This window comes from Centruroides sculpturatus, unplaced genomic scaffold, assembly GCF_000671375.1.
Source record: "Centruroides sculpturatus isolate CEXI.00-Female unplaced genomic scaffold, Cexi_2.0 scaffold5, whole genome shotgun sequence".
In the NCBI taxonomy this organism is placed as follows: domain Eukaryota; kingdom Metazoa; phylum Arthropoda; class Arachnida; order Scorpiones; family Buthidae; genus Centruroides; species Centruroides sculpturatus.
In genome coordinates, this window is record NW_019384397.1 from 1,555,421 (window position 1) to 1,565,541 (window position 10,121).

A 10,121-nucleotide genomic window follows, 5' to 3' on the forward strand; every position below is an offset into this window, starting at 1 on the left:
TTTAAATATTTAATCTTATGTTAATTTTATTACAAAATAAATAAACTTATTAAATATTTTAATAAAACATTTTAAAATTAATTTAAATAACTTTTTATCTGTTTATTAACACAAAACACCTGTGATGCGAGTTGAAAATACGACCCAATTTTGCCAAAACCGAGTGACTAATACTGCAAAAGTGACGAAAGTTTAGAAGAGTGAAGTGTGCAGAACCTGCAGATGCCGATCTTTGTATCAAACAGATGCAGCCTTTTTTTTAATAAAGTCGCCTAGAAAGAAACTATTTGCTATCTTAAATAAAATTTGAAGAAAGTAGCGGCATTAATTCTCCTATATGAGTTCAACTTTCAAAGAAATTAATTAAATGTTACTAAAATGGATAACGTGAAGATAATTAAAAAGTGAGTATATTGGAGGATATAACTTTCTAACAACATCAAATTATTCAATTAATTATCTATCTAGGGCGTGACTAAATATTTAAAATAATGAATGAATATACTACATGTTTATTTTTGCAGAAATATTTATGTTTATCTAGAACATTTGTATAATTAATATATTGAGTGATATGAATTAAAATTAGTTATGTCTACTCGACCATTTAATATAGAAAAATGTAGACTTATTTTTAAAAAATTACTTTCAAATAAGATGTTTTTTATTATATATATAACAGGAAATTTACCTTATATTTTCCGCAGGATTCTAGAGAGTAACTGAAAATTCCAGGTTGGTTAAAGGATTTAGGAGTTAACAGTGTGGATAAAATTAAGGGACGGGTGGAGTTCGTTGTTTTATGGTATCCCATATTTTCCGCAAGGCCCTGGAGAGTAAGTATAAAAAATTTGGTGCAAATCGGTCAGAGGGTTTAGGTTAGTTGGTTTGACGAATACACGCAACACACGGGCGATCTGTAATGGGGCGAGTCCCTGGAGGATCTTCCATGAAAAAATAACTCCTATTTAAGTGTTAGACATATGAACAAAACTACATGCGGCATGTCCGTTGTTGAGGTGCGAACCCGCGACCATCTACCAATGCTTAATGGTTCACGCTGTTATAAATACAATAGAGTTTTGCAACGTATTGGTGAAACGCTATAGAAAGATAATCACTCAAATTTTATTACACCGAAGGGTACAATTTTCCTGAAACTCTAACAGAATAATATCCGAGTTTCCACATGGTCCATGTTAAAAATGACGTTAAATGCATTTTGTTTTAATTACAGTGTTAGGAAAAATTTTTTTACAATATATGAAGTAGATTTTAATATTAATTAAACTCAGGAAAATTTTAGTAATTTCCTACTGTACAGATTTATCCAATATATAATGTAGTGGATAAATCTAAATAAGGTCATACACGAAGCTTCAATTGTGATGTTGATGATCTATCGATTTTTCTTTGTTTGATCTTATTTTATAATCACTAATATATTAATACTATTAATAATAATACAGTATATCGAATTCGTAATTTATACTTACATATATATACTCTAAAATGTACAGAAATAGTATAATTTTAAAAGATATAGCAATAGCTAAACCTCTGAAAAAAGTCCACTAAAAAGAGAATAAAATAATCCGGTAACGAGTTGCATAACTTTCCCGGCAACATTTAAAATTTTGGTGGCGTCATCTGTTATAATATTTTATTTTTAAAACTTTTTATGTTTTTAACTATTATAAAATGGCAAATAGCTTAATTTTGAGGGCAGGGAGGGTTTTATCAAAAATTTTAAATTAACGAGTAAAATCCTCATTAAGTCCTACTCTATCCGAGATACACACGACCCCCTTTATTTCTCCACCCCTCGACCATTAATCACCAACACTTATTAGCATCCCCCTAATAAACAGACAACCCTGCTAAATTTCAGAAATTTTCGACAAAAAGCACAAGAGTTATTAAGCTTCAAAGAGGCTGAACAAAATCGTGCCCCCCCCACACACTGACATCCATTCATACAGAAAATCCCCAAATTTTTTTTACATTTCTCTATCTTTCAAGGTTCCCGAGTCCAAAAATGTAAAAATCTGGGGGTCATTTTTTTTTACCTATTGCCATACCTTCCCTCTGTTATATTAAAAATGGCTGTTGTTTAGAGATTACTTTATATACATTTTTGCTTAAAAATAGTTTATGAAAAACGATCGCTCGCGATTTAGGGGTGGCCGTTATCGGAGGTTTTGCTGTATTTTATATATTAAAATTATATGAAATTTTACGTATTTTAAACCTTACACATTATGTAATTTAATGATCATTTTATTATAGTCTATGTATATTTTTTCAGAAATTTCTCATTTACAATATTAATAAATTAAGAAAGAGATTAGCAAAAATACATGCACGGCTTAGTTATAAAATCTTTCTTGAAACATAAGCGAATTTTTTTTCTTACGACATATTATAATGAAACATGTTATAAAATTACTGTTGTATCTTTAAGAATTTGCTTATATCTTCTTTAATAAATGGTTCTGAACATAGAGAAAGAGTAATGTTATTTTATGGAGTCAGTGTATAAAAGAATGCAACTGCACAAATTTACGGTAAAAACATATCTTACTTAATTTCAAAATATGATGGAATTGTTTAAATTTAAATACCTATTTTACAAATGTAATAAGTATAATTTTTGCTCATTTATTTTTTCAAGAAGCCCATCAGTGGCTGAGTAGATAAAAACATAAAATCACTGAACATTGATCGCGGTTCTGATCAACAGACTGGTAATGTAGAGTTTCCCTTTACGTGTCTAACACCTAAATAGGGCCATTTTCCCATAGAACGTTTTCCCGGGACACATCTTTTCCTTGACATACACCCTATGTGTTCCGTTACCTTACATCTGTGATTTTCTATTGGAGTGCGAAAATAACATTTTCAGAGGTGCCGCAAAATGTAATGGCGAGCAGCACCATAACACTTCTTTTGTGTATTACTTAAAATATGACAAGTTCAATAATTCTATATTGATAAAGAACTAGAGGTGCTGCAAGAAAAAATTATCAAGTTGATGTGCTTCTATAACAAAAATATTGAAAAACACTGCCTTTTATCACAATCCAATTTTGCAAGACGAAAAGTTTCTGTACTAAATAATTTTGATGATTTCATAAAATTATTGAAAAATTTATTTTGAAACTTAGATTGCCTTTAACGCCTTAAACATAGGCAGCATAGAAGTTTATAATAATTAACAGAAATTTAATTAATTGCTAGATAAAACCGTTTGTTCTTAATTAAAATTGTTATTTTTAATTGCACAATAATTAATTATGACTCAATGCTTACTTGTATTCTTCGATACGCAAAGCCTACTTATTATATTAATGCAGTACACTTAAATTATCACAGAGTGTGAAAGGGATGACATCAAAGGAATTGGGGATCCAGCTTTCATCAAACCAACAAACCCAAACTCTCTAACCGATCTGCACCAAATTTTTCCTACTTATTCTCTAGAATGATGCGGAAAATATAGATTATCACAAAATCTTTATGGTAGAATATATTTTCTGTAGTGTCCTAGATAGCAACTGTGAAAAGTTTTATCCAAATCTGTCAAAGAGTTTAGAAATTCATAAGGAACACGCAGATTAAAAAGTATCAAAAGGATAAAATCAGGGGAGAGGTTACGGTTCTGTGGTAACACGTAATTTTCCGCAGGATCCTAAATAGTAATTATGAATTTGGTTGCAGATCAGTCAGAGGATTTAGGTTAGTTGGTTGGATGAATACGGTTACACAACATATGGATGATCTGCAATGAGTTGACTCCCGGGAGGCTCTTCTATGAAAAAAAATGGCTCCTATTTAGGTGTTAGACTCATGAAGAAAATCCAGAAAACTCAATGTGGCCAATAGCTGATAAAAACTACCAGTAATCGGTAGTTTTTATTCACTCGGCCATCAGAGAACGGAGGTATAGGAGTTAATAGGACAAATAAAATCAGGGGATGGGATGAGATATCGGGATTTCATAGTAGCCTATGATTTCCTCAGAATCCTAGAAACTATGAGAAATTTAACGCACTTCGGTCAACATGTTTTCTATATGCATGAAGCATGTTTTCTATATACTTCTAATAAATTTATATAGACAGGCATAATATTTATATAGACTACATAGATTTAATATCTAAATATTAAACATAAGATGTCAGAATTATTAGGATATTTCTTATTTGGAATCCTAAAGGATACATGAAAGATGTAAATCATAAATTGTACATATTTAAAACTTAAATTGAAAGAAATATTATTTAAATTACAAAAATTATCTCTATCACAAATATTTAAGATCTTCCACTCATTTAAAATACTGAAAACTATATATAATCATTTTTGTTGTTATAAATATTTGAAGTATTCGTAATTTAAACGCACACACGCACACAAAAACAAAATATATTTCAATTTAAATAATTTAAAGTTTAAAGAATATAAATTCTCATGAATTTAATAAATTTGATGTCTTTAAAATTTTATTCAAAACTGTAACTTTCTGTGTATTTTATTAGATTTTACTGAATAAAAATTGTGTTCAATTAACGTTCGTATATGCATTATATAATGTGGTGTAAATAAATTTATTATTCTATTTAGTAATTGTTAATTAATCAATTAATCAATCAGAAATTTAAAGCCAATTTTGACGATTATCATCCGAGATATATACAGATGCGGTAATTTCTCGTATGTGTTCTATACTTACACAATTATAAAATATTTGCTATTTTTAATTTTTATTATAACTATTAGTTAATTATTAATTCTGTTTCCGACATAATATCTTCGCGAATATAATTTAGAAGAAAACAACTTCTGAAACGTTGTTTGAAAAGTCATTTTATAGCAGATTTGATCGATAACAGGATGGCCGAGCGGTTAAACTGCTAACTCATCACTCTGTGGTCCCGGTATCGAATCCTCAGGAGTTTTTGGGGGTAGAACATCCTTATATGTCTTGTTTCGTTGCCATCTTATTGTGTGCCTAGTCTTCCACAATGAACTTGCTAAAATAAAATTTTACAGAACAAAAATAGCTTTAAAAAAGTAGTTTTCGTTAGAATAGCGAGTGTATTCATTCGTTTTTCCCGTTATGCTTACAAGTTTATAAATAGTTTAAGGTTAAACATCGTAAATAGCATTTGCACAATAACTCATTATACTTATAATATTATAATTTGAAAATAATATTACTAACAAATAACGATCCAAAATTTCTTTACTCGATCGAGCACAAGTTCCTTTAATAATCTTAAATTTTACAATTTAAATCTAAAAATACAGATAGGCCTATATAAATCAGCCTCTATCGATTTAATCATCATATTTAGACTACTGAATACATATTTAGAATATAATATGTATTCAGTATACATATAATAGAATTTAATCATACATATTTAGACTTTGTTATCTTGAAATAATACAACATGCACATTCTTCCATAATTCATTTTCATCATTTGAAGTGTTCTTGCAAACATTATTCGCGAATTGTTCTAAGCCTTTTAGCGCAAGAAAATCGAAATTCATTCTTCTTAGTCGCCTTGTTCGATAAAGTAACGTCGATGTCGATTGGATTCTTTATAATGACTACTCCAATTGGCAATCTTTACAACTTTATTCTATGACGAAAGTTTAGATTATAACGTTAAAACGAAGACTTTTATAACGAAAAATACCAATATGCCTTAAGAAAGAATCAAGTTACTCTTGCATTATTTGCTAGTCTCTTCAGTTATTCCTTAAATATTTTTACAAATCATTAGGCTACAACATTTCAATAAAAATATTTATATAATTTTTAAGAAATAATTAAAAGAAAACTAGCGTTTATCTTTCTCTTTACAGATTTACCTGTCTTCATTTAATTTTAACTTGAATATTCTGACATTTATCCTAGTTAATGATTTGCTTCTCTCTACAGATTTGTGTCCAATTATTCTTTCAATGAAAAACATTTCAATAAAAGTTCATGCGTGAAACTAATACACATTATTTTCTCTCTTTATTTAAATTTAAAATTACATTTTAACTAGTGTAAAAATGTTTAAATATTTCTAATCAGTTATAATTATAGTGTAGTTGTCAATGCTTTCATAAGAACTAAATGACAGCATTGAAGTAAATGGTTTTATTTTTATCTTTATATTATTTTGTATAAAATAATTAATTATTTTTCAATAAATAATAAAAATATTTATTTATTTTTTTAAAATTATTTATTGAATGAAAAGAGTAAATACAAACGTATGATATGTTATTTTTATTGCAGGATATTGAAGAAACCAAAGAAAATTTTGAATTAATAATATACTTTAATTACATTTATATTGTTTTTATTAAACTTATTATATATTAAACTTGCGAATAAAATTAATAATTTCTAATATTATTAAATAAATATTTCTATTGAAATCAATAAATATGTAGAATGAAATTAGTTTATAATTAATATATAGAAATTTATTTATATTTAAGTCTATATAAAAATGTATAAAATGTAATTTCATTTTTATACTATTAAAAATTTAGTTTCTACTCATTAATTTAATGAAAAATTATCCTCTGAAATTATTCTTATAAATTTTCAGTTAGAAATTTGCATTTTACAACGTTCTTACGCTTTATATCGTTAATTAAAACGGATAAAAAAAGTTCAAAAAGTAATCTTTTGTCGGTATTTAGAAGTTCAAACTTAACAAACTGTCAAATTTAATTAAACAACGATAAACGGAAATAAAAAACAATATAGGAAAATGAAATTGCTACTGATTTTTTTCTGTTTTTTTTTTTTTTTACAAATAATGAAGTGCATTTAATATTGAATGCTTAGGTTAGAAATTACATCTAAAAATGACTTCCTTCTTTATGAATCTTTATACTTAAACGATTTCCACCTAAATAGAATAAGAAAATTAATTTGTTTATTATTAAATATTGGCTTTTATAATTCTAAATACAGTCGAATTATTTTAGAAAAGATCGTGAATATTTTATATATGATATTTATAAATATTTAATCAAGCAGATATTGAAAATTCAATCATTTCTCTAAAACAAATCTAATAAATTTTTGCATGAGATCGTCCTCTTTTTAAATAATATAAATTTACAGGAAATAAGAATTTTTCCAACTTGAAAATTTAAAAAAATAAAATGGTATTAATCGTCATCTGGTGGTGATGGATATCGGGTAATTTCGTTGGTATTACATTCTTTAAGAATGGGAGCAATGCAAGAAAAATTTTGTCATATCGAAAATCATTATAATCTTCACAATGTCCTACAACAAATATCTATTCATTCAAACTCTCTTATCTACTGATTCGTTTTTCTATTTTTAGTCATTTCCTGGTTAAATTATAAAGTCATTTTTCATAAAATTCTAATTTAAAATATTAATTAAAGTAAATAGAACTGTTATTAATATAGGCTATTAAATTTTTCATTAAAGAAAACGTTAGGAAATTTATAAGACAGTATTTTAAAAGACAATATTGTAAAAAGTAAAAATTCAATGTTCTATTTTGCCTCTTTTTTACTATTATTTCTCATTTTTTAAATTTATAAATGCAATTATGTAAGCTTTAAAGTCATTTTCTATGACTGAAAATTGTATTAATTAATAAAGTATAGGCCTAAATAAGTCGTGCATTACTCATCGAAAATAAATGATTTCTTTTAAAAAATAAAACAATTGTCCGGCTTATCAAATTGATAGATGCATTGGAATAAAATCAACAAATTTACATTTAAATGTTTCTTTAAGATTCATGCATGCGGCATTAAAACTATTAACTGTAAATTATTACCTACAACATTTATTTAATCGTAATTGAATTATTAACGACTAAACATATGAGGCTAAATAATTAGGTAATTTATCTTTATCATATTCCTTTTCCAATAATGATATTTACAAGAGTTAGAATAATTGGAAATTCTGATTACATAGATTATTATTTAATATAGTGAATGCAGGAGAAAGTTCAAAAGTTTGCTATTTTAGTGCTTAAGTAAATGCACATTTCATAAAGATCAAACGATATATGTAAATGACAAAGTAAGGAATTTGCTTTTAAATTTTTTTATTTTATTTCTAAAGAAAAACTTTCTTTACGTTCTTTTGAATTTTAATTAACGTTAAAGGTTAAAGATACAAATTTCATTAAATCAAACAATTTCTTATAACAAATAATATATATTATTTAAATAAATATTTTTACTCAAAGATTAAAGTTCATGTTATGAATAATATTCACTTACGTAAAAATTATGGCAGGTGTATTAAAATTTCTCGTTATTATGATATAAACATATTAAATTAAATAGATATATCTTATGATAAAATTAGCCAAAATTAATAGAGATATTCAGAGCCGAATTAACATAAAAATTCGCGGGATGTGATTGATTATGATTTTTCATGATTGATGGAATTCGATCCTTCAAACATAAGAGAATTAATTGTTCGTTATTTTCTTTCGTCTCCTTTCCTTGAGGTTTTCTAAAACTCAATCTTTCCTAAGAACACTAAAAGGACTTTTTTCTATATTTACACTCCTCATGTATATCATGCTCATTAAAAATTTCTGAGGTTCTTAACCCGGACTCGAACTCTTGTCTCCCAGAGCAGAAGATTGGTTTGACCATTCTCCCGTTTCCCTTTGGAGGTTTTGATCTACAATAGGGTTCAGCAAACTTTCGCGGTTCACGCATCACATTGCAGTTTTATTTTGAAGAAGCAAACCGCAAATATTTATTTAAATTGTAAAAGGATACGGAAAGATTAAAAAGATATAAAAAAAATAAGAATAAGAATTCCGGGAGCTTTCTTGGAAGAATGCTCTTCTAAAGAAAATATTTCTAATGTCAAAAAAATAATAAACATTTCTTTAAAGAAAACTCGTACATTACGAGAATTTTATTCGTTTTTAAATAAAAAGAGTATTATATTATTTATTAATCTTTTATTGTAATGTTTTATTTATAATGAAAATAAGTATTAGATGCTCTTATTAAATATAAAACTAAATTATAACGTTACATGTAATTTAATTCAAAGGTTATGACTATTTGACATCTAAATCAGAAAAGTCCTTGGATGCATACGTTGATTATTAAAATACTGCTGTTTTTATTACGAAATTCAGAATATGTAATATAAACATAAATAAAACGTTTTAATTAAAGGTATTTTAACATTTTTCTGTTAATTATAAATGGCAATTATCTGGGACTACTTGGGAAGGAGCACAAATTTACACGGAATTTCGTTTTATAATCGTAGGCTCCTTGCTGGCACGCAACACCCGCGTAAAACAATTGCATTTATGAAATTTCGTAACTATTTTCGCTGCAGCAAAAAGTGTAAAGAGAAATGATTAAGCGGTTTGCAGGCACTCGATTGTGAATCTTGATCCAAAGTATTTGATCTCTTGTCTTTGTTTTATAACCACCCGCTAATATAAAAAAATTTAATCCTGAAAAAAGTCCACTAAAAAGAGAATAAAATAATCCGGTAACGAGTTGCATAACTTTCCCGGCAACATTTAAAATTTTGGTGGCGTCATCTGTTATAATATTTTNTTATAATTAAGGGGTTCGGTGAAAAAGTGATACAAATAAAAAACAAAGTATAACTTAAATATATTAATGTTAAAAATCTTATTTTATTAAATTAAATAAATAGATATATTTACTTTGATATTATAAACATTTATTATATTTTTATTTTTAAATTAATGCTTTTTTTGTATTTTGAATAAAAATATTTTGCCACTTATAGTCTAGCACAGGCATGGGCAACATACGGCCCGCGGGCCAGATCCGGCCCGTCTAATGAATTTATGTGGCCCGCGAGCAATCTCTCAATATTAGCTACTCAAGTCCGAATAGTTGGATGAAAAATTCTGACGTCTAAAAAAAAGTCAATTCATTGTGTGTTTAGAGTTAACCCTCCATTACATTTCTCTTAAGTACAGCGTAGAATGTTGATAAAAGCATGATAATATGAAAAATGTATCTGTAATCTTTATGTACAATTTAGCCTCTATCTAGATCTCGCACCATCTCAAAATTTTCCTAGGG